The 26,420-nt window shown below is 37.4% G+C and overlaps 1 pseudogene; it reads left to right on the top strand.

The window, feature by feature from the left end:
• Nucleotides 1-1,232: 1,232 nt before the first annotated feature.
• On the top strand, nt 1,233-25,844 carry LOC100723793 (glycine N-phenylacetyltransferase-like; annotated as a pseudogene).
• Nucleotides 25,845-26,420: the final 576 nt, after the last annotated feature.

The following is a 26,420-nucleotide window of genomic DNA, read 5'->3' as shown; positions in this document are numbered from 1 at the left end:
ACTATGGTAACTACTATTAAGTCGGGTTATATGGTGGTGAAGTACTAGGTTGCTGAAACAGTCATGCTTTGACCTCTATTGTTACATTGTTATGTCCTGTTTTATCTCAATCTCCCCCTTATTCTTTTAAAAAAAATTATTTAGTCATTTCTCATGTTTGTCTTAATTAAAGAAAAAATTTAAAAAATTAGGATATATAAATAGTAACTCTTTTTGATTTCCTATTAACTTGTTTTGAAGTCCTGTAATACTCCCACGATCTTGTTTGACTGATTAGACTCTGTTCCATTCTATATGATAGTATCAAGTTTGAAGACATAGGCAACTACTTTGAAGGCAATAAGATTCACTAAGAAACCCATTCTGGTTTGACTATTGTCTTCTTTGGAAGTCCTGTAATGTTTACAATGCCTAAGTTTTATTGGTCTTGTTCTCTACTGTTTTGTCCAACTTTATAATATCTAATGAGATAGACAATTCTTTTTAAGGAAACAAGAGACAACGTTGATAACCATTGTTGATAACCTTGTACTCTGTTCCACACCATGTTCTATGTCTATCCTTGGTTTTGACTGACAGCTTTGTTTTGCCATATTTGACTGTATTCTCTCCCCCCCAAAAAAGTAATAAGCACTAAGGAGTAATAAAATCCAAAATGTGTAAATTTTGTTGTAAAAAAGAGAGGGAAAAAAAAGAAAAAAGAAAAAGAGCTCTACCGGATATAACAGCAAGTTTGTTTAGGGGTGTTAAATAGCTGACTATATCAATGTTTTTGGATCATTGAACACAGCTGTTTGCAGTCTCCCTGTTTGAATGTCCACCTTGTATTCTTTGATACTGTGATTTGAGCAACTATTTTCAAGATGATAATATGTAATCTACTAACAGGTGATTTCTTACTGTTATGTTTTTTTGTTTTTTTGTTTTTTGTAGTTCTGTATTACGTGTACCCTTACACCACTTTGTTTTGTTTTGTGTTGTTCTCTTTTTCCTCTTAAATAAAAAAAAAGAAAGTGAATAAAGAGGTTGGGTATAATTTTGTAGAGACAGAGAGACCCCGGCACTGCCCCTCCCTAGTCTTTCTTACAATAAGAATTTCAGTGAGTGGGCCATCCACAAAACAGCAGAACTAGAGGCCAGACTGTTAACCAGAACTGTTTATTGCATCTGCATCATGTCCCACTCTTCCAGTTCATTTATGTTTTTCATTTGTCTCTTTAGATTAAGTTACCCACTGAGATGTTCCATTTGCAAAGTCCACAGATGCTACAGATGCTAGAGAAATCCTTAGTGAAGCACCTGCCTGAATCCATAAAGGTAAGAGTGGAACATGCACAAGAGAAAAATAAGGACATTTAGCTGCCTATAAAAGAAGTGGGGAAGAAAGCATTCAGCAACCTCTGTGGTAGGTGCTCTGCATGTACTATCTCATTTAAATTGTGTTGCCTTGATGTAAGAAATGTGTATCATAGCCCTCAGTTCTATAACCTAACCAAGACCATAGCCAATGTGCTGACTCGAATCTTGTCTGAGCTTTGGGGTATAATGTTTCACACCATTTCCTGCTACTTATAAGAAAACTGTATTATATAAATCTGGAAGTTTTCCAGAGTTGAAACTTTGACTAAAACTATCATATTCATGTTTAATTGCTTTTCTTAAACATCCATTTATCTGTTCCTTCTTGATGGAAAGAACAAATCAATTTGCATTTTTTCCAGTCTCAAATGAATAGTTTTAGATTTGAATGAGCAAGAAATGTCTTTAGAATGAGACCAATACTCTTGTATTCAGAGGCATGTCCACAACCAGCCACTGCGCCTGAAAATACAGGAAACATAATCTCATAGAGCTGAAATGAAAAAAGAATAGAATGTAGAAAGTAGCCAGTATAATACTTCTTACTGTATTTTATGGAATAGACAAAAATATGCATGTATTTAGAAGTCCTAAAAAAAGTAAGGAAATAATTTAAACTGAGTTTTCCAAAATACCTCCTTTATAACATCAGAATACATATGCTGTTCAACTACTTAAGACATTTATTTCGCTGGATAAAGTACATATTTTTAACATTTTAAAATGATTATAATCGGTGGATATCTCAGCAAGCAGGGGAGGATCGCAGGTTCCAGAGGCCCCGCGGCCTGTGGTGAGTGCTCAGCACACTCTGACCCAAGCCCAGACTGTTTGGGACCCTCCAGGCTTCCGGGTGCAGTGAAGTGGAGAACTGCGTTTGAGGCCTCTGCATCTGCCTCCCCATCCTGGCTGCGCTTGGAGAACTGTGGAGCTTCCATGAAGCAGGTAGGCGCACAGTATCCCTGAAGCCCCAGCTTATATGGAACTATGGAGTTCTAAACAGGCAGAAGAGGGCCACTGGTTCTGCAGGACCAGTGGCTTGGGGTAACGGGGTGCCAGAGTCTCAGCAGCTGCAAACATAGAAGTGGATTTCCAACAGACCCTGAGGAAGCTTTCAAATAACACTTGAAACACAGAAATATAGGAAAATGACAAAACAAAAGACCAAATTACAACCTCAAACCTCCAGCCCATCTCAAGAAACCCTAGGAGCAATGTATATAGAAGAAAATATATGCCATTCACCTCAAATATCGGACACAATAGCTACTGAAATTAACAAGCAACTCCAGGAAGCATTAAAGAAATTCAAACTCAAAATAATCTCCCAGGTAAAAGAAGAAATGATAAAAGAAATGAAAGAGATTCTGAATATATCTAAAGAAAACACAGTTTAAAAATTGGAGGAACTAAACAAAAAGATAGAATCCCTAGATGAGCAATATAAGAAACAAACAATACATAATGCAGATGCACAGAGATATACAGGAAATAAAAAACTCCACTGAAAGTTGTAAAAACCACCTCAATTAAAGTGAAGATAGAATTTCAGACCTTGAAGACAGGATTGCAGCTAGTGAACAGGAAAGGAAAGATCTTTTAAAAATAACAAGTTAAATAGCTGACTATATTAATGTTTTTGGATCACTGAACACAGCTGTTTGCAGTCTCTCTGTTTGAATGTCCACTTTGTATTCTTTGATATGGTGATTTGAGCAACTATTTTCAAGATGATAATATGTAATCTATTAACATGTGATTTCTTACTGTTATGGTTTTTTTTTTTTTTGTAGTTCTATATTACATGTACCCTTACATCGCTTTGTTTTGTTTTGTGTTTTTCTCTTTTTCCTCTTAAATAAAATTGAAAAAAAATATTAACAAGAAATCAGGAAACAACAATTCAACAACTGTTAGACAATGCAAAGAAAAATAACATAAGAATGATAGGGATTAATGAAAAAGAAGGAGACAACATAAAGGATGTCAAGAGGATATTTTAGAGAAGAAATAGCTGAAAATTTCCCAAGCATGAGATCAGAAACCGACATCAGGATCAATGAAGCATATAGAACTCCAAATAGTCATAACGAAAATAAAACTACACCCAGATATATAATAATCACCATCCCAGAAATCCAACATGAATATATATAAAGATTACTAAGATGACTGTGCTATTAATTCTGCTAGTTCTTGGAAAATAACAGGTAATATCCATAGGATTAGATCAATTTTGCATGCGTATGTCTAATAATTCAAAGACTTATGAAAAAGAACAAAAATTGTGTTCCTACCACCTTGTTTTGAAAGCCTACAATGTTATTGTTTTAGGCTCTTGGATATACTTATTTATTTGGGTTTTTTTTTGTCTAATACAGAAATGATAGATATACATGTATGAGCTTATGTATGCCTAGAAATTCACCTAAAGAGTTTACAAGAATTGATTTGAATATGTGTGATGGTGAAACAACTACACTGAAGAAAACTAGACACAATGGTAGACATTTATGACCTCTTATCATTTTTATTTGAAAGTTAACAATGCTTTTATTTTTGGTTTTGATTGCTTTTAGTCTGTTTTCAATTATTTGATTCCAATATGTATGAAGTTATGGCAGCTATTTTGAAGAAAATGAGAGACATTATGGTAGGCATTACTGATTTCCTAGTGTCTGGTCATGAAAGCCCTTGAGGCTTTCTTTCTTGTGTTTTGATTGCTTTTATACTGTTTTGATGTGTATGAACATATTGTGAGTAAAGGTATGGGCAACTATTTAGAAGAACACAAGTGACATGATAGCCACTGTTGATTTCCTGCTGTCTTTTTCTGAAATCCTGTATTATTTGCATTGTTTCACTCTGATCTACTTTGTTCTGTTCCGTTTGGATTTGCTTTGTTTCATTTTATCCTCTTTGAAATAAAAAAAGAAATATATAGTAAGTAAAAGTGAAATATATAATAAGTATTATATAGCTATGAAGTATGGTTGCATACATAAGTGTTTAATGACCTGGAAATATGGTCAAGTATAGCATATGGGGGAATAATAGATGTTAAACTAATATAGGTGAGATCATTTTGTATAACTGTGTGTATGCATGAAAAAATGAAAAAGAATAAGTGGTGCAAGAATGACTGATTGATAATTTATTGCATTTATGATTTCATCAAAACTCTGCTTATTGGGGGATAATAAAATGTAACCTAAGGATTGGAATAAACACTCTAATCACTGCACAGCCTACTTTCAGAAGGGTGAGTCACTTTGTCACACAAGCACAATATTGACCTTGAGCTCTATGCTTCTTCTTGCTCTGTGTTGAAATGGGAGAGCTATATGGGACCATCTTCCATATGAACCATGGGAACCCCTTCAAGGTAAAGGCTCTGGTGGACAAGTGGCCTGACTTTAATACAGTAGTTATCCGTCCTCAGGAGCAGGTAAGTTACCAACTATGGTATGGATATGATAGTGTCTATATTTGCTACATAAAATGAAGGTGGCAGGTGGGTAAATCTCAGGGAAACACAAATGAAGCAGGGTGATAACTGGTTAGCCCTCTCTTCCAGAAACTCACAGACCAGAGGAGTCATGGGACAGTGGTGATCTTCAGGATCAAGTGACGATGTACAGGAGCATTCAGGAATACTTGTGCTTTTGTTAGAGGAATTTTTTTTCTTTTTTATTTGATTTGTAAAAAGACTAAAAAAAATAAGTAGAAATAATAGATACGTTCAGAGAAAAAAATAGTAAGAAATCACTTGTTGATGTTTACATATTGTCATTTTACAAATAGTTATTCAAGGTACAAGAGTGCAACATGTAAAGTGGATATTCAGTGAGACTGCAAACAGATCTGTTCAACTCTCAAGCAAACCTTAGTAACATGGTTGTCAATCATATAGATTTAAACATACATGCAGTTATCCATATCTTCTTTTATGTTTAGATTAAACAAATTAAAGCAGGTTAAAATCATTCTGAACAAAGAATAATAGTATTGCTGGATTTCACATCATGACACTCTGTGATCAGCACTGGGTACTGTAGTGTCTTTTCTCTTTAATTTAAAGAAAGACTAAACAAAACAGAAAACAGGTAGAAACAACACATAATTTCAAATAAAAAAACAGTAAGAAATCACTAGTTGATGATTACAGATTGTCTTCTTACAAATAGTTATTCAAGATACTAAAGTGTAGCATATAAAGTAGGGATTCAAAGGCTGAGATTGCACCCAGTTCTGTCAAAACTGTCCAACAAAAACTTAGAAATATGTTTATCAATTCTATACTCTTAAATATACATGCAGCTATCCATGTCTTCAATTATGTTGAGATTGAATAAACACAAGCAGGCTAATATCACTCTGAACAACGAATAATACTATTGCTGGCTTTCACATTATGACACTCCAGGATCAGCACTGGGTATTTTAGTGGCTCTCTTTCTTCAAAATATCTGTTCATTTCATCATGTGTCATAAAATCAGTTCTCATAAACTGTTTATAGACTTGCACACACATGAATCTTAACATGTATTTCTATCCTTTCTATATTATTAGAGGGAGAAACAAAACAAAGCAAGGCAAAAGAAAACATATTCCTATAAACACATGAAATGAACTGAACATACAAGAACACTATACAAAGAGTTCTACCATGGTTCCTGTGTTGTCTCTTGCTATGTCCAATATAATTGGCTATATCATCAGACATAGGATAATTTAATATATCAGTACATAACAGTATTAATAAAAATACAACTTTGCATATAGTATAGGACTTCAAAAACCAGCAGTTATCAAACGAGAATGTGTATTGGACAGTCTCGTCATCTTCAGTGTAGTTGCCTATACTCTCAGAGTTCATACTATCAATCATTTCAGTTTTGAATAAAATCTTCTCTGCCTCATTTCTGTTATGCTATTTTTTGCCATCAGATGTCTGCTCGTTTTTTTTTTTTCATTCCATTTTCTGCTCCATTCCTTGAGGCTTCTCTGCCACTCTTCTTGGAATCCTAGTACTTTTCTCTCTAGAATGCCCTGCAGTATTCTCTGTAGTGTTGGATTGGTGGTTGCAAATTTCCCAAGTTCATCTTTGTCTTGGAAGCATCTTATTAATCCATTAATTTCTAGAGACAGTTTGGCAGGGTATATCAATGTGGGATGGAGGTTATTTTCTTTCAGGGCTTGGAATATTTCACTCCAGGCTCTTCTTGACTTGACGGTTTGTGTTGAGAAGTCTGCCATTATTCTGGTGGGCCTTCCTTTACAGATTATCAGTTTTTTGTCTCTAACAGCTTTTAATATTCTGTTCTTATATTGAATCTCTGGGATCACAAATATCATATGCCTGGATATATCTCTGTTTTGGCTGTAGGTGGCTGGAGTTCTGTATGCCTCATATATCAGCATATCATTTCCTTTTCCTATGTATGTGAAGTTTTCCTTAATTATTTCTGTGAATAACCTGTGTAGTTACTTTGTTTGTACCACAGCTTCTTCCTTCATATTCTTTATTCTCAAGTTATAGATCCTTTTGTCATCTTCTAGCCTTTGTACTGTTACCGCTTGTTTCCTTGTTATTTTTAAAATGTTTTCCCTTTCATACTCCCACATTGCAAAACTGTCCTCCAGTTTGGATAATCTATCCTTAGTTTCTTTCAAGTTGATTGGCCATCTTTCCATAGAGTTTTTAATTTCTTCATGATCTCTTTGGATATCCCTCATGTATTCTGAAATTTTTTATATTCTTCATCAAATGGTTCTCTCCTTTTGATTTTGAGTTCCTCCCTTCTTCCGTTTGTGTCTGCTTGAGGGGTGATTAGAATCTCTTTTATTAATCTTCTTATATCTTGCTTTATTTGACTAAATGTTTCACTTTTGAACTCATCTATGAGGTCCCGAATATATCACTTTATGTCCACTGGTGCTGTGTCTGACATTGCATGTTTGCTGTTCTCATTCTCCTTTGTATTTACCTGTCCTGGTTCAATGTTCTCAGTGTTGGGACCTGGGGACTTTTTGTTGTTGCTTCCTCTTCCCATCTTTTTTGCTTCTTCCAGGAGGCCTCAGTTTCTTTTTTTGTTTCTTACAATTCTTCTGAAGCCTGCTAGCTTGATGACCCATCACTCTGCCAAGTGCTACTAACTTTCAGACAGGGACAGTATATTCTAGCCCGTCCTCTCTGAATCAGTCTAGGGCTGTGGCCTGCACTGTATTACATTGTGACACCTCCCCTCCAGGTGGCAGTGGCTGGAGCACAGCAGCACTGGCAGCAGTGGCAGACTTTGTGCCGCCTCCCCTCCAGGTCATTAGTGGCAGCAGGGGCAGGGGTAGGCAAAGCCAGTGGGTGCCCATTCACTCCCAGGTCGACAGCAACAGGTCTTCCCAGAGGCCTGGAGGTGGTGCCTGGAGCACAGCGGGGTGGGGATCAGTCAAGTTGCTATGGTGTGCACTGTATTTCTTTGTGCCACCTCTCTTCCGGATCAGTCAAGCTGCTGTTGCCTACACTGTCAGTCAAACTTCTCATTATAGGACTTTTTGTTATTTAAATACTGTAAGATATAGAAATGCGACTGCTCAAGAGATGATTAAAAATAGAGATTTCAGCAAGCAAGGGAGAGGTTTAAAGTGCCTTCCAGGGGGATATTTCACTTGAACTAAATTTTGCAGTTAAGTGGGTTTTGACAGATTGACAAGAGCAAGGGACACATTACAAGCAGGGAAGAAGAATGCCTAAAATATAGAGAGATAATTAAGAAGCTTTAGGGAGATATTCAAGCAAAAGAAGGTATCACTACTTCGAATATATTTTCAGTTACATACTTTTATTAAAGTGACTAGCAGACTCTAAATACAAAATATGTTTTAAGCACGTTGAAAAACATAAGGTAAAAATCCACATAGGTGAGGAATCAAAAGAGCAGAGTAACAATGAACAGTGAAACACAGCCTCTCTGAGACTCAGAATCATGAGCCCAGAAAACAACAATTCAATCAAGAGAAATAAAGAACTGGATTACTGGGAATTAAGAAGGATGTGGGGGGAAAAGAAGGAGGTACAGAGAAGTTGGCAAAATGACTCACAAGAGACAGAGAAGAGAATGAAGCAATCTTGAAGCTTGCCTTGGTTTCAGGAAGAACTCTTTTTCACAGACAAAAAGTAAGGTAGAAAGACCTGCACCTGCAGGGAGAAACGCCACACATATGGCAGTGACACTGGCCAGAGGAGAAAGGAGCCCACAGTGCAGGGAACTTTGAAAGCAGCATAGCAGGCCACTGCTGGAGAGGCTTCTGCTGCCAGTGAGTGTTTGATCAAGTCCCGCTTAGGGAAGGGTTTGAGAAATGGAGAGCAAGATTCAGAAAAAAGATAAAACACCTTCACTTCAGGGTCCCCGGGGCCACCCCCTCCCACAGTGCCTGAGTGCAACAGCCACAGAAGATAGCTGTCCATAGAGAATGGGCTAGACATCTATCCCTGAAAAGTTTAACCTCAGGCTGAACAGGACATGGACCCTCCTCTTCATGCTGAGAAGCTAGCTTATATTATATTCAGAAATGGCTGGCTCTGAAAGCACTGGTATGACCTCTAGGGGGTTTCTTTAACCTCTCTCTGTTGGATACTATCTGGCATAGATCAGAGGTCTGATTGCCTTTCCATCTACCAAGATAAGAAAGTGTATGCCTTGGCATGGACAGTTGACTCACCCTGGGGTCAATGAACAGAGAGGCATCTGGAGGAGGGGCATCTTAAAAACCCACAGAGTGTAAAGGTAGGTGAAGAAAACTGTGACCTGCTGGATTCCAAAATTGTGGGTCATGAAGTGAAACCATTCACTCAAAACCCCTTTTTCCCATTTTTGGACTAATTATTTTTGCTGTCCCTTCTTTACTGATTTTTTGGGGGCAGGTTGTGGAGTTTTTCTTTCTCTTTTTTTCTTTGCTTCTTTTTCTTTCTAACATTTTCCTCTAACATTGTGGTCTTTATTTCCTCAGGTTCATACTTTTTTTCTTTTATCTTGTTTTAGTTATTAGTTCTTTTCCAACACTTTGAGCTAATTCTCTTATTATCTTTTAAATTCCTAGTAGGATCCTTTTCCTCACCTTTTTCTTCTCCTTCTCATCTTTATTTCTTAAATTTTCAAACTCTCATCTTGCATTCTCCATTTTACGACACATCTATCTTGCCAGTATAGCCATTAACCTTTGTTAACCCTTAGATAGTTAGCTGCATATTATTGTTGTTGAAATTTTTTCTGTTGTGGGTAAAAGTATAATTGTTGCTTTTAGTAGATGCGTAGTGTATGCAGCAAATCCAAGTACTAAATAATAACCAAGCCAAATTCTACTTAGCTTCAGTGAGATGGTCATAGAATGTGATCATCATGTACTTCAAAAATACACTAATGAAAAATAAAAATCGAACTAATGAGTCATCATAGAACTCAAGAGTTGAAATATTTGAAGTATTCAAGTAGCCCAGTAATCGAAAATCAACTTAGTTGAAACATATAGGCAATTGTTGCACACAAGTTGTAAGGTATATAATTATGCTAAGAGAAATAAGTGAAACACAGAAAGTTGAAAGTTAAATTTTGCCCCATCTCACTTACATAAGTTATTAAAAATTGAAATATATAGATAGAGGACAAAAGTAGAGGGAAAAAGAGTGGCTATTTAGGGGGAGAATGGGAAGAGGCAGGTTAAAGGAATTAAAGTAGCACTTATGAAGTTTGAAACAGTCTAAATAACTATTGTATAATATGAAGAATATAGGTAGCAACATTTTCCTGAATTTGATACTAAATTTTGAGACCCAGCTGTTTTTCATACAAAAGCAAGTAGGGTAATAATACAAAGTGATGGATCTTTTAATTTTCTGCAAAGTAGCAGTCATTATTTTCTAGCAACCGGTTCAGTAACTCTGTTATGACCCGTATGTCCCTCATGACATCGTGTCATACACTGTATACCTATCATTATTTATTAAAAGCTATAAAACAACACAGAGGAACAAATACAGAAATTTACATTAATTGTTAAAAATCAAAAAATGAAAATGATATTCTATTTTTTTTAATTTTAAGAGAAACAGAAAAAGTGTACAAGTAATATAGAATTTCAAAAGTAAAAAATCACTACTTAATAGATTACATATTGTCATCTTAGAAATAGTTGTTCAAGTTGCAAAATTAAAGCATACAAAGAGGACAAACAGTGAGATTACAAACAGTCTTGTTCAATGATCCAACAAAAACTCAGTAACATGGTTATCTATCTTGTACACTTAAATATACAGGCAGTAATATCATTTAGGGCACTTCCTTTTTCTCTCCTTTTTACAATAACAATTACACATTTTGGGTTTTATTACTCCCACAGTTTTTATTACTGTTTTTGAAAAGAATAAAACCAAATATGACATAAAAAAAGAGTCATTCAAATCAAAAGGATGGACATAGTACATGATGTAAAAATAGAATACAAGGTGATCAACAAAGGTTATCATAATGCCTCTTGCTATCTTAAAAAGAATTGCCTATATCATCAGTTATAATAAAATTGAACAAAACAGTACAGAACAAAACCAATAAAACTGAAACATTGGAGACATTACTGGACTTCAAAAGAAGATGATAGTCAAACCTGAGTGGGCATCATAGTGAATCTTACTGTCTTCAAAGTAGTTGCCTATACCCTCAAACTTGATACTATCAAGTAAAACAGAATAGAGTAAAATCAGTCAAAACAAGATGGTGAGAGCAATACAGGGCTTCAAATCAAGTGAGAAAGAAGTCAAAGTGGTTACTATAATATATCCTGCTATTTTTAACTACATTTTCCCTTAATTAAAGAAATAAAAAATACAAATGAATAAATAATAAAAAAGGAGATTGAGATAAGAGAGGAAATAACAGCACAACAGCTCAGGTCACAACATAAAAATTTAAGCAACATAGTGTTTCACCACAAGATATCCTGACATAACAGTAGTTACCATGTCGTCTGTTTCCTTGGAATATGTGAGTATAACTTCATACACTGCAGCATCAAACCTGTCAAGACAGTGTAAAACCATTCAAGAGAATGACAGTATTACAGGGTATTTAGAGCCAGCTGAAAGAAAATGAACAATGGTTTCTATATTGTATGCTTGTTTATAAAAGTTTTGTTCGTACTATCACAAATAATAAAATCTAATAATATACATGTTAAGATCCATGGAGACAGAAGAACAAAAGCTTGATGGGACTTCAAAACAAGATGATATTAAATCAGCACTAGCTATTATAATGTCTTGTTTTCTTCACAACAGCTGCCAATACCATCACAGATAATAAAATCAAATAGCCCAGAATAAAATCATTCCAATTAATGAATGAAAACATTATAAGGCTTAACGCGACACAATGGGGAAACACAATCATCACATAATTTTACGTATTCTTACCATTACTTATACTAGGGAAACTATTTGGCATTTATACATGTGGGTTTGATTTATTTCACTTATGAGTATGGTCTCAAGCTGCGCCCATTTATTTATAAATATCTCAATGTGATCATTTTTTATAGCTGAGTAGTACTCCATTATATACAAATACCACAAATTTTTTATCCATTCCTCAGTTGATGGACACTTAGGTTGTTTCCAAGGTGTGGCTATTACAAATTGTGCTGCTACAAACATGGGTTCACATATATCACTGTGGTATAATGCTTTCAGTTCTTCTCAGAATATGCTTGGACGTGGAATAACTGGAACAAATCCTACTTCCAATCCAGGCTTTTTGAGATATCTCCAGACTGACTTCCACAATGGTTGCACCAGTCTACACTCCCACCAACAGTGCAGAGGATTTGCTTTTTGCCACAGCCTCTTCAGCATTTGTTGTTGGTAGTTTTCTTGGTCCTTGGCATTCTTTCTGGAGTGAAATGAAATCTCCGTGTGGTTTTAATTTGCATTTCTCTAATGACCAATGTTGCTGAACATTTTTCCATGTATTTATTTGCCATTTGTATTTCTTCATCTGAGAACTGCATATTTATCTCAGATGCCCATTTTTGCAATGGGTCTTGAATTTTGGGGATCTGATTTTTTAATTGTCTATATGTTCTGGACAGAAGTCCTTTGTCTGAGGGAACATTCACTAATGGTCCCCAGACCAATTTTCCCCAATTTGTGGGTTCTCTTTTCACTATGCAGGAGATTTCTTTCAACATGCAAAACTCTTTAAAAGGACATGATTCCAGTTATTTATTCTGGGAAGCATTTTTCATGCAGTTTGGTTCTTGTTCATGAATTCTCTACTTGCCCCTATGGCTTCAAGATTTCAACCTACTTTGTCTTCCAACAGATTTAGTGTTTCTGTTTTAATATTTAGATCTTTGATCCATTTAGACTTAGTTTAGTACACAGTAATAGGCATGGTTCTAGTTTTAGTTTTCGGCATAGAGAGAGCCAGTTTTTCCAGCACCGTTTATTGAAGAGACTATCTTTCTTCCACTCAATGTTTTTAAATCTTTTATCAAAGATAAAGTGGCTGAATTGTATGCAGTTGTAGTTGTATCTTCTAATCTATTCCACTGATCTTCAGCTCTGTTTTGATTCCAGTACCATGTTGATTTTACTACAGTTGCTTTGTAGTATAACTTCAAGTCAGGGATTGTGATGCCTCCTGCCTTGCCTTTGCTGCTTAGAACCTTCTTTGCTATTTTATGTTTCTTCTTGCTCCAGATGAATTTTAGGAGTGATTTCTCTAGATATGTGATGTATGATGATGTTATTTTTATTGAGATTGCATTGAATCTGTATAGCAGTTTTGGGAGAATGGCCATTTTCACAGTATTTATTCTTCCTATCCATGAGCAAGGGTGTCTTTCCACTATGTGAGATGCTCTTCAATTTCTTTTTCAGTGTATCATAATTTTCCTTGTAAAGGTCATTTACTTCTTTCATCAGAGTAATTCCTAAATAGTTCATTTTTTTGGTTGCTAGTGTGAAGGGTGTGGTTTTTCTTATTTCTCTCACTGTGACCTTGTTGTTAGTGTATAGAAATGTTACTGATTTTTGAGTATTGATTTTGTACCCAGGTATATTGTTGAATTCATTTATTATATCTAAGTCTTTCAATGGAGTTCAGGGGGTCTTCTATGTAGAGTATCGTGTCATCTACAAATAATGATAATTTAACTTCTTCTTTTCCTATCTTTACCACCTTTATTTCTCTCTCTTGTCTAATTGCTCTGGCCAGTATTTCCACTAGTATATTAAATAGGAGCAGTGATAAGGGACATCCTTGTGTTGTGCTTGATTTTAAAGTAAAGGCCTTCAATTTTCGGCCATTTAGTATGGTACTTGTTGTTGGTTTGTCTTGGGGGCCTTTATTATATTGAGGTTAAGAGCATCTATTCCAATTTTCTGTAAAGTTCTTATCATAAATGAATGTTTGACCTTATCAAAAGCTTTTCTGCATCTATGAAAATAGTCATGTGATTCTTACTTTTGGTTTTATTGATATGTTGGGTTACATTTATTGATTAATGTATGTTGAACCATTCTTGCATGCCTGGGATGAGTCCCAGTTGGTCATGGTGTATAATCTTCTTGATTTTCTGCATCCTATTTGCCAATATTTTATTGAGGATTTTTGCATATGTGTTCATTAGGGAGATTTGTCTGTAGTTCTCTTTATTAGTTGGGTCTTTTTCAGATTTTGGTACTAGAGTAATATTTGCTAACAGGAATGACTTAGGAAGGATTGCTTCCCTTTCAATTTCACTGAAGAGTTTGAGGAGTGTTGCAGTACAAAGTCTTCTTTGTACTTATAGAGTTCTGCAGTGACCATCTGGGTCTGGGCTCTTCTTGGTAGGTAAGGACTTAATTACATTTTCAATTTCATTAATAGAGATTGGGTTGTTCAGCAGTTTTACATCTTCTTGGCATAGCTTTGTTACTTCACATGTTTCTAGGAATCTCTGTTCCTTCTGTGTTGTCAAACCTATGAGAGTAGAGCTTTTCAAAATATGTGTTGATGATCTTCTGTATTTCTACAGAGTCTGTAGTGATTTCACCTTTTTCATTTCTTATTGTGTGAATTTGAGCTTTTTCTTCCCTTTTTAAAATAAGGTTGGCTAGGGGCTTAACAACTGTATTTACTCTTTCAAAGAACCAACTCTTTGATTCATTGATTCTTTGGATTGTTTTCTTAGTCTCTATTGCATTAATTTCTGCTCTGATTTTTATAATTTCCTCTCTTCTTTTGGCCTTGGGCTTGACTTGCTCTTCTTTGTCTAGGTGTTTGAGGTGTAATATCAGGTTGTTTATTTGTATGTCTTCTGTTTTCCTGATATGACAACTCAGTACAATAAATTTTCCTGTGAAGACAGCTTTCATTGTATCCCAAAGATTCTGCTAAGTTGTATTTGTATTTTCATTTGCTTTTAGGTATTGTTTAATTTCTTCTTTAATCTCCCCTGTGTCCCACTGATTATTCCACAGTGTGGCATTCAGTTTCCATGAGTTTGTGGGATTTTTGAAATATCTTTTATCATTAATTTTTAATTTCATGGCTGATAAATGCAAGGGATAATTTCAACTCATTTGTATTTATTTAAATATGTTCTGTGAGCTAATATATGGTCTGTTTTAGAGAATGACCCATGCACTGGTAAGAAGAGCTCTTATTCTAATGCTGTTGGATGGAACACTCTGTATATGTCTGTCAAGTCCATTTGTTCACAGGTGTGATTCAGTTCTGTTATTTCTTTGCTGATTTTCTGTCTGGGAGATCTCTCCCTTGGTGTAAATGGTGTGTGAAGGTCTTCTATTATAATTGTGTTACTGCTAATTTGGTTTATCATTTCTGTTAATACTTGTTTTATATAACTGGGTGCTCTGGAATTTGGTGCATGTATATTTAAGATTGTTATCTTTTCCTCCTGACATTTTCCCTAACCAGTATGTAGTGACCTTCTTTATCTCTTGTGATCATTACTGGTTTGAAATTCGGATTGTCTGCAAACAGAATAGATACCTCCACTTTGGGGGGGGGGTTCTGTTGCATGAAATATTGTTTTCCATCCTTTGATTTTCAGTCTGTGAGTATCCTTTTGGGTTAGATGTGTTTCTTATAGACAGCATATGGTTGGATTTTGTTTCTTGATCCATTCTGCCAGTCTGTTTCTTTAAATGGGTGCATTGAGTCCATTTACAAGGTTAAAGCAGTTATATGTTGGTTTGTCATTGACATGTTATCTTTCTGCTGTTGCATCTTCATTTTTCTGTTCTATTTAATTGTCAGCTTTGACTAGTGGTTTTTTCCTAAGTGTGTCTAAACTGTCTTTCAATATTCTTTGCAGGGTTGGCTTGGTGATCATGAAGTTCCTCAGCTGTTCTTTGTCATGGAAGTATCTTATTTCTCCATCGATTTTGAAGGACAGTTTTTCAGGGTACCTCAGTCTAGGTTGGAAATCAGTTTCCTTTAGGATATGAAATACTTCACTCTATGCACCTCTTGACTTTATTGTTTGAGCTGAGAAGCCTGCTGTGACTCTGATAGGTTTTTCTTTATAGGTGATTGGTCTTTTCTCTCTGACAGCTTTTAATATTCAATTCTTTTGTTGGATTTCTGGGATGGTGATTTTTATGTGTCTGGGTGGAGTTTTATTTTGATTATGGCTATTTGGAGTTCTGTATGCTTCACTGATCCTGATAGGAGTTTCCAATCTCATTTTTGGGAAATTTTCAGCTCTTACTTCTCTACATAGCCTCGTGACATCCTTTACATTGTGCGGGGGGCTGGGGATTTAGCTCAGCGGCATAAGCACCTGCCTTGCAAGCAGGCGGCCATGAGTTCGATCCCTGGTACCGATAAAAAAATGAAAAAAGACCAAAAAAAAAAACCCTTTACATTGTCCCCTTCTTTTTCATTTATCCATATCAATCTTATGTTGTTTTTCTATGCATCATCTTACAGCTGTTGAATTGTTATTTTCTGATTTCTTATTATTTTTAAAAGATCTTTCCTTTCCTGTTCACTAGCTGCAGTCTTGTCTTTGAGGTCTGAAAATCTATCTTCTCTTTCACTGAGATAGTTTTTACAGCTTTCATTGGAATTTTTGATTTCCTGTATATCTCTTCGCATCTGCTTTATGTATTCTGTTTGTTTATTATTTTGTTCATCCAGGGATTCTATCTTTTTGTTTAGTTCCTCCAATTTTTAACTGTGTCTTCTTTAGATATGTTCACATCACTTTCATTTCTTTTATCACTTCTTCTTTTACCTGGGAGATTATTATAGTTTGAATTCCTTTAAAGCTTCCCAGAGTTACTTCTTTATTTCAGTTGCTATTATGTCTAGTATTTCAGGTGTATGGCGTATATTTCCTTCTAAGTACATAGCTCCTAAGGTTTCTCGTGATGGACCAGATGTTTGAGATTTCATTGTGGTCTTTTGTTTTGTCATTTTCCTATATTTCCCTGTTTCAAGTGTTGTTCCAAAGCTTCCCTGATGGAAATTGTTTCCTATGTCCTGGACTCCTGGGATTTCTCTGGTAGCATAGCTCCCTCCTTGAGTAGCGAGATCCCCGGGTTAAAAGAAGGTTGCCAGGCTCCTCTCAGGTAAGCCTAAAGCCTCCTCAAGCTGCACAACTCCCCACTCTGGCAACAAAGCTCCCTTGATGGAATGAAGAACACCAGGCATGGTCCAGGCAGGGCCAAATCTTGCTAAGCCCAATCTAGTGTGGCCACAAGCCCAGCGGGCTCCCAACCACCTACAGCAAAGATCTCATACTCTCCCGGGGATTGGACGTTGTGTAACCATCCAATTCCTTGGATGGCAAAGCTCTCTGGGCTGATAGAAGGCATCCCTATGGCCTAGGACCTCCGCAGGGCTGCTCTCTCCTCCAGGAGGTGGCAGTAGTGCTGGTGCTCTCCAGGACAAAAGAAGGTCTCAGGCAAGGCTGGAGCAGGTTTTTCTGGCTCAACCCAGCTCCCTCCTCCTGGCAGGGAAGCTGCAGCATGACCTCCGGGGTGGAGAGAAAATCATATTTTAAATGTTATGTTGAAAACATTGCTTGTCAATGGTAGTACTAATGAGCTATATTTCTGTAAAAGCTTTTCTAGCTGTTCTACCCTGTCTTCATATCTGTGCTCTGGTCCTTGTTCAAATAATCTTGCTCCTTATTTCTGAGCTCTGAGAATGTATCTTTAATAAGTATTGTGTTTTGATTTTGCTAAGGATTCAAACTAGATTTTCAAACAATTGACATTTGTGGATTTTAAGACATTGTGTATCATTATTTTTATATGTTTCTGATGCAGAATACAAATTCTAATACTACCAAGTATTCTGCATCAATTTCAATACTGTCATGCCCAAAATAATATGTTGTGAAACTCCTTGAAACAAAATAGTGTTTAGTCTTGCAATTAAAGATTTCCCTGGACAATATTTTTATTGTTTCTCCTGAAGAATAGAAAATCATGGAGGAATTCAACTTAAACCAGTGCACCTTTTTTTCACATTAAATTGTAAAGCAAAACATAAATAACTGGCCAAATGAGATTTTTTAAAACATAAAGCAAATAGAGTAATTGCCATTGGTTTTTTGACACAAATGATTTAGTACAAATAAAAATATGTGAAACAGTCATATTTCACTTTGGAAAATACTACGATCATAAAAGCTAGGTAACAAATATTGAAATGTCTTGGTATAACTGGTTTGATTAATACCATGTTGCCAAACCACACAGGAGATGACGGATGATCTTGATCACTACACCAACACCTACCAAATCTTTTCTAAGGACCCCAAGAATCAGCAAGAATTCCTTGAAAAACCAGATGTCATCAACTGGAAACAACATTTGCAAATCCAAAGTAAAGAAAGTGGGGAGAGAGGTGTTTACTATTAGGGTAGGGTCACCTCCCATCCTGAGCACCTTCCCTCAAACTTTCACTTCCTCCTAGTGCTTTGTCCTTCTGTTTGGCCACCCACACTGCAAGATGTGGGATGTAAATGCTGCAGGTAGAGTTCAGATGCCAGGAACTCTGGATAAGGGACTTTCTCCTTAGCTGTGGATTCATGGTGTACACAAGGGCCCCCAGGTCCCTGGATGTGAGAACAGAGCTCTCCCTCAGGCCTCCCATTCTTGGAGTAGTAACAGCAATTCATTGCCCCACAGGGCTCCTTAGGGCCACCAAGTCAAGCCACGGGGGTTATGATCCTGCTCTCCCTAGTAACACTGAAAGCTGCTTCCTGGTTCAGCGGCTTTCTAAGCACTGGTAACCAAGGAACTTAACTATTCTTCTGTGTCTTCATTTGTAAAAATGAGGATAGTAAAAACATAAACCCTACAACATAGTGTCTGTAGGAAGATAAAATGAAGTAGTATTTGACCAGTGCCTTAACAGATATGTACAAAGCTAAGATTGGTTGCTATAATTTCAGCATCACTCTTCCTTTGCACAGTAACTGAAAGGTTTTTTAGGACTGTTTATTTTAGATAAGAGAAAGCATGCTCAGAGAGTGACCTGATCACACTCATAGTAAGTGGCAATGATAGGAGCCAGATTGTCTGGTACTAAATCCTGCTTCATTTGATTAACCTTGCTTCTGCCCCTCTAGGTGGACAGTCAAGCCTGGACAGAGTGATACAAAGTGTTACAGCTGCTAAATTTTTCAAGGTCAAGAAAACACAGTGCTTCCTTTATATGATACCAATGACAGTAAAGAAACTGGTGCCTTCCCTGTTGGGTACACAGCATTTAAAATCTGAGACTCCCAGCATCATGTGAGTTTGACTGTAGTAGCTCTTCCCAGTATGCTGACATCCTTAATGAAAGTGGTTTACCAGCCTCACTGGCCACAGTCATTCCTGCTGACCTACAAGTGATTTCTAGGGTGGTCCTTCCAGAGCACCATTTGGGTTCTGTGCTTCACCTGTTGGGAGCCATCAAGGCCTCTCAGCACTTTGAATGAAACCGAATTCCTTCTCCAGGTGCAGCATGACCTGCAGCTTCCCAGCAGCATCTCTGGACTTGCCTCTGCCACTCAGTCCCACATACTCACTCACACAGGGATGTGGGAGGTGGGCTTGCTGTTTGCCTGCCTACACAGCCCTTTCCTGTTATCTTCATGCATTTCTCCCATTTTATGAGCCTCCCACTCATCCTAAAGGTTCCCTAGGCATAGGCACAGTGAAAAAGTTCTCCAACAAAGAAAATAAGTTATGTGTCTTCTCTTGTTTTTTTCTAGTGTAAGAAGGAATAGGTCTGAAAAATGATGTGTGTGTTTGCCGGGCTGCTGAATGCCTGTGCATCAGAGTGACAGGAAGACCTTCATTCCCTTAGGGAAATGTGTCACTGCACAGACTGGAGGTGCAGAGTCACTTAGAGCCCCATTAGCACTTCTGGTTCTGTACAGGAGACCATCCAGGTAGAAGACATTCCATCTCCTGCCAGGGCAGGTTCTGAAGATGAAGGGACTGGTTCCCCATAGCTGGTGAATGGCATAACTGTGGTTTGAATGTGGATCTAATGCCACGCAGTGGGTTCCCGTGGAGCCCCAAAAGCCCATGACACCATGGTGGGAGCCTTTACTCCTCCGTGTTCTGTTACAGTAGCTGCCTGGGCTCCAAAGCCTTGACTTTCGACTTCAGACTTGCCCTGTATGCAGCACAATGGCTGAGGACCCGTGGATGCTAATCTTCATGATTCCAAATGCTGGCTCTGCTGCTCACTGGCTTTGCCTTGTGGTTCTGACTCATGTTCTGTTGAGATACTGTTCTCATCTGTACAATGAGGCTGATGTCTTCTGCCTTAGCTTCTAAGCAGCTTCACAGCCAAACTGAAAAAAATCTGAAGTTTAGCAAATTTCAGCATGTAATCTGATGAAACACTTTGCTGTGATTCTTCTATAAAATTAAATTGATTGCTCTAACTTAGCTATACAGAATGATCACATCAAGCTAAAGATTTTCTACCTGTGTGTTTGTGTCTTGATTCCTCTTTCTTTTTCCCTCCGTTCGGTCCCTCTTCCACTCCTTCTTTATGAAGCTTTATTTTATCCTTTTTTTCTCATTTTTTCTTTTCTTTTCCATCCCCTTCTCTGCCAGGTTACCTTTTCCTTTGAAACATTTCTTCCTATTTCACAGTGCCTATTCTATACTTTGGTCATTAATTATTATTTCATTGTCCTATGCTGGAGAAAAGATGGGATATTTACACATGTGTGACTGATTCAGTTCACTTCAGTATGGTCTCATGTTGCATCCATTTACTTAGAAATGTCTCAGATTTATCCTTGTTTGTGGAAGAGTAATATTCCATTGGATTAAAAAAATCCATAGCTTTTTTTTTTTTTTTTTGGAAGGTTGAAAAATTAGGTTAATTTGTCCTTTAGAATTCCATAAAATTGGGTTAAAAAATATTAACTGCTTTACAGGTTACAAGGAAACAAACAAAAAAAGAGCAAGAAATTTTAAACTGCCTAGCATTAACAGGGAATGAATATATTGTATTTAGTCAGTAATAACAGTAGTAACTGTGCTGTGGATGACAGAAATGAATTTCTTTAGTGGGGAAAATTGGCACAGTTCCATACACCAGCAATACTTAAGAAGCTGGTCCATTTACCATAATTTTTTTTTTTTTTGTCTTTTTCCTTTTTATCAGTCCCGGGGATCAAACTCACGACTGTCTGCTTGCAAGACAGGCACTTATGCCGCTGAGATAAATCCCCAGCCCCCATTTACCATAATTTTAAAAATCAGGGAAACAAGGAATTTAATGATTTTCATACCTTATATGCATATAATACTGAGATTTAGAAAGCACTTTTACATTTCAATAAGAGATTTGCACTAGAGGAAGCAGGGCTTAGATGGTATAAGTGGCAGGATGTGGCTTTGCTGCTCTCAGTGCTATTCATCATTTATTCAGTAAAAGTCACTTGACCTGAGTCTTCTTGATCTGTTAGACCTAATATATATTAAGCCAGTATATCTAGTTTATTTGTGGCATGTGGATTCTTGATCCTAACGGTGACAGAGTAATAAAGATGATATATTAAAATTTTTCAGAGATGCTTCCAACTACAAAAATTTTCATGATATCCAATATCTTCCAAATGAATGAAAGGGAAGACTGTATAGACCAATAAAAGAGGCTTTAAAAAAATCTCTGTAGGTCATCAAGAATCTGGTTTGGAGAGCGTGGATTGTTTACTTTTGTCCAGAAAGGTTCACAGATTCTTATTCTGCCTCTGTGGCTAAGACAAAGGTCTTACTGGATACAAGGAAGACATGATGTTTGGGTTTGAATCTGAAGCATCTTTCAAAGGCTGTTTTGCTGAAGGCTTCCTTTGGGGAAAGGAAGGATTTTAGGTGATGGGTTGTAGTGGGAGAAGGTTAGATTCCTGGGGGTGGGGATATGGGAACACCAGCCCCTCCTTTTCCTCTCTTTCTCTCTTTGCTTCCCAGTTGCCATGGCATGAACAAATTTACTTTGCCATGACCTGCTGCTTGGGCATGGGTTAAAAAAGTGGGTCGTGGTGGCACATACCTATAAATCCAGCATTTTGCAATTACTCCACTATGCTTCCCAGTGTTTTTAGCAATGTCTTCTGGGCTTCAGCTAATGAGAGACACTACAGGAAATCTAGATGATAGGAGAAAAGAAGAAGCCAGTTAATCTCTTTCTTCCTGTCCTGCCCTAGGCTGCGAGTCCTCAAGTGACTGTCTTTCTCAGTAGCTGTAACTTCCAGTGGACCTCAGCGGTCCCACTGGATTGCTCCATGCTCTTCTGTTGGATTGCGTCTTTAAATTTGAAGATACAGTATTTTTGAATTCTCTATGTGTTTTAGATATCAGTCCCTTGTCTGAGGGACAACTAGCTAGGGTACTTTCCCTCTCTGTGGGTTGTCTTTTTCATTCTCTTGGTGATTTCTTCTGCTGTGCAAAAGCTTTAGGACAGGATAAGATCTCTGTTGTCAGTACTTTATATTATTTTCCACGTGGTCAGGCTTTTGTTTATGAAATATTTGTCTGCACCTCTTTCTTTAAGAGACCTACCTAATGTCCCTTCCAATAGCTTAGTGTTTTTATTTGCTTCTTTACATCTTTGATACATTTTGATTTCTCTCCATTAGTGAATGGAGAGAAATATGGTCTAGTTTTCGTGTTTGGCATGAGGGAAGCCAGTTTTTCTGGCACCATTTATTAAAGAGGCTTTTTTTTCAGTGAATGTGTTTGGAACTTTTGTCAAAGATAAGATGGATCAATCCTAAGCAACAAAGTCAAGGTAGAGGGCATCTCATATTCTGACTTGAAATTATACTACAAAGCTACTGTGATAATAATACTTAAGTTTAATGGAGTTTTTCTTGTGTGTGTGTCTGGGTGCTTGGTATGCCTGTATGCAACAGATCTTATTTTTTCTGTCCCTTCACAGAAATTCAATTAGTATCCTTATTTTAGACCACAAGAAATGGAGGTAGAGATATAAGCTACCTGCCCAAAATCACACAGTTAGTGAGATTATGACTGCTGAGTTTCTCTCATTACCTGTTTTCTTACTTCTTCTCAATTTGCTTTCTGGAAGAAACAATGTATTTGATATTATGTGCTGTTCTTTTTCCTTTCTCTCGGCAGCAATCAAGAGATGTTTAAACTCTCATCGCTGGATGTAGCACACGCTGCCTTAGTGAATAAATTCTGGGGCTTTGGTGGTAATGAGAGGAGCCAGAGATTCATTGAGCACTGTATTCGGACCTTCCCCAGCTTTTCTGCTGGAGGCTGAGAAGACGCCTGTGACCTGGGCCCTGATGGACTACACCAGAGAGCTGTGAATGGGAGCCACTGTGCCTGAGTACCAGGGCTTGGGCCTTGTATCTTATATCTCACATATTCAGGTTCAGACTCTAGAAAATGTTGGCTTCCCCTTGTATTGCCATACTGCCAAAGCCAACAAAGCTGTACACAAAAAAGTCACAAGCTGAATTATGTCACTATGCCCTGTGACTGGAACCAGTGGAACTGCATGCCTCTGAGAAGCTGTCTCTGAACACAAGAAAGTGTTGGAGGGCTGTGATGTGGTGCAATAGACAGAATGAATAAGTCACAAGCTGCAGTGATTAGCCCTGTTTTAGTTCTATGGAAACACTGCCGATGATCAATGAGATGCCATTGTCTTGCACCCACATTTCTTTTGAGGTCTAGCATTTCTGGCATGGGATACACCTTTCTGAAGTCACCACAGCTTTCTGGTGGCCCCTGCACTTGTCCCATGTTCTGTACTTCTGTACTGCATTGCCTGTATTAGTTTGATAAGTGCTGCTGTAACTCTTCTCAAGGAACTCCTGTCTCATACAGTTTATTGCCATTGCAGAAAGCTTAACAGTTTGCCAAAATGTGGGTCATCTTAGCATAACATGTAGTTTGCTTTACTATAATCTCTTTAGTGAGTGGGCCATGTGTACTATTCCTTCTGCAGGTCTCTAGAAATGATTATTCTATTGGAAGCCCTTTGATCTGCATCCACCCTTGATAACTATATTAATGTGAGATAATACTGCAGTGAAACTCAACATATGTATGACTATCATGTACTAATAAAAATAAAAAGAAATCATGTTAAATGCTTCACAGTTATATGACAGTAGGTTGGTGTGATAACTGAGAAGTTTATTTTTAAAGTTAAAACTTATTGTGTATGTTTTATCCATATATTATAGTGTAAAATAAATAGAGATAGTAAAATGTTTAGTGATAGTATAATGAAACAAATTAGGCAGTACATCATCTCACATACTTACACAATTATTTTGTGGGGGGGGGGGTTGTACCAGGGATCGGAATCACAACCTTGTGCTTGCCAGACGGGCACTTATGCCACTGAGCTAAACCTTCAGCCCACAGTTTTATTTTCATAGTCACAGAAGCTAAAATTTCATTTTGTATAAATGGTACAGCTTGATCACTTTATACATTAGATCTCTAGATTTGTTCATTCTATATATGTTATTTTGTATCCTCTAATTTACATCTCTCTCTTTTCTCACCTACATCCTTAATTCTGACTAAACCATACTTTAGTTCTCTGTCTCTGCATTTTTTAATTCTTTAAAGATTTAGTATATAAGTAAGATCATACATTTTTGTCTCACTGATTAATTCCACTTATAATATCTTCCATAATCATGCATTTCATAGAAAATGACAGGGGTCATTAAAACCTTTTTTCCTGTTTCTCTCCTACTTCTTTAAAAAGCACATTGGTTACCTCAAAAATAACAATGCACAATGCACTAACCATTGTTACTTTCCTACAATCTTGTTTTGAAATTTTGTAGCATTGTTATTTTTTTCTTTAAAATAATTCAGCTAAATAAAAAAGCTGCAGCTGTATATATCTGTAATGGTTGTGGTATCATGTCAAGTTGACTTGCTTTAGCATGTACATAGGGGTTTGGAGGACACACTTCTTGGCCTGTCTGGCAAAGTCATAGAGGAATGGCTTACAGACCTATCTCTGTAGCAGATCCAAGAAATCAGAGAAAGCAATTTGGAGCCAGGAAGGTTTATTAGGATCACAGCTGGGTCAGTGTGGACTCTGGCCAAGATAGCTTAGCATCAGACAAAGGAAAGGATCCAGTTTTATGCATTTGGAGGGAGGGTAGGGGTTGTTGTCAGCCCAGGACTTGTAGGCAGTTAAGCAAGTTTACATGAAGCAGGACAAAGATAGTTTCTTAATTTAGCCTTGTGCCACAAGCAGACAAATTTCAGGATGTCACAAGACTCATCTTACAGTGTTTACAGGAGCCCAGTTGTCACCCTTATCTGAATTGTTAAAGGAAGACAAAATGCCAGGATGTCATATACCTTGTTTACAGGCAAATGAAAACAAATATTATCTTGTAACAGAACAAGAAATTATAGCCTCAGGGGGGAGGACAGTTTGAATTGGAAGCTCATTTTTCTGTAAGCCCGATTTCATCTCTAGTTTTCACTCCTTTCTCAAAAGCCCTATTCTGCTCTGGCTCCTGGCTGCCATGAAATAAGCAGCTGTGCTCTGGCATGCCCTCCTGCCATGATGCTTCCGTCTCAGAGCCAAGCAACTCCAGGCTAAATCACCTCAAACTAAGCCAAATTAATATCTCCCCTCCTTAAATTCATGAGTATCAGGTACTGTGTCTCAGCAATGGGAAGTTGAGTAGTACACAAAATTTGTACCAAGAATGCGACCTTTGCTGTGACTGTGTCTGACTCTGGGTTAGCAGTGAAACTCACTTGCACGAGGCACTTGGAAATGTCAAGAGATATGGACTAGAGAAGCCCCAAAATGCTCTACACTGCACTTGACAGGAGATTCTGACTGAGTTCAGAAGAGCAGAGTGCTGATAAGAGTGTGGGCAGTAAAGGACAAAGACGTTTATTTGGGAAAAAGACTCTACTGGCATTTGGCTGAGAGACTATCTGGTGGACCATACTCTGCCAGAATCCTTGCCTACACTGTGATTACTGGAAGATGGCAGATCAATAAGCAGCAAAGTAAAAAGTGTCTGAGGGAAACAGCTCAGATGCTGGAATATAGCATCCTGGACAAGACCAGATGAAAGAAAATGGATCTTCTCAAGCCAGGAAGAAACTAAAGTGAAAAAAAAAATGAAAGAAAGAAAGAAAGAAAGAAAGAAAGAAAGAAAGAAAGAAAGAAAGAAAGAAAGAAAGAAAGAAGGAAGGAAGGAAGGAAGGAAAGAAAGAAAGAAAGAAAGAAAGAAAGAAAGAAAAGAAAAGAATGTATGTGGACAGAAGGCTGTAGCCAGACACACTTTCACTGGAGCTGGTCCCACTGTATGCAGAATGCCATTGGAATCAGAAAATACATGGTCATGGTGAAGTTGGGGGTTGACAGGCCCAAGGGTCTCAGCGGGAGAATGTGGTTTTTGGGGAGAGCAGGGGACGGGAGATCTGCACAGGCTTGTGGTGAGTGTAGGGAATGCAGTCCTCCTGGGGGAGTGGGCAATTTTCTGGGTGACATTTTGG

The sequence above is a fragment of the Cavia porcellus genome, unplaced genomic scaffold, assembly GCF_034190915.1.
Source record: "Cavia porcellus strain 051 isolate PalLab524CR breed Dunkin Hartley unplaced genomic scaffold, mCavPor4.1 scaffold_17, whole genome shotgun sequence".
NCBI lineage: Eukaryota > Metazoa > Chordata > Mammalia > Rodentia > Caviidae > Cavia > Cavia porcellus.
This window is presented reverse-complemented; position numbering and strand designations above follow the sequence as displayed.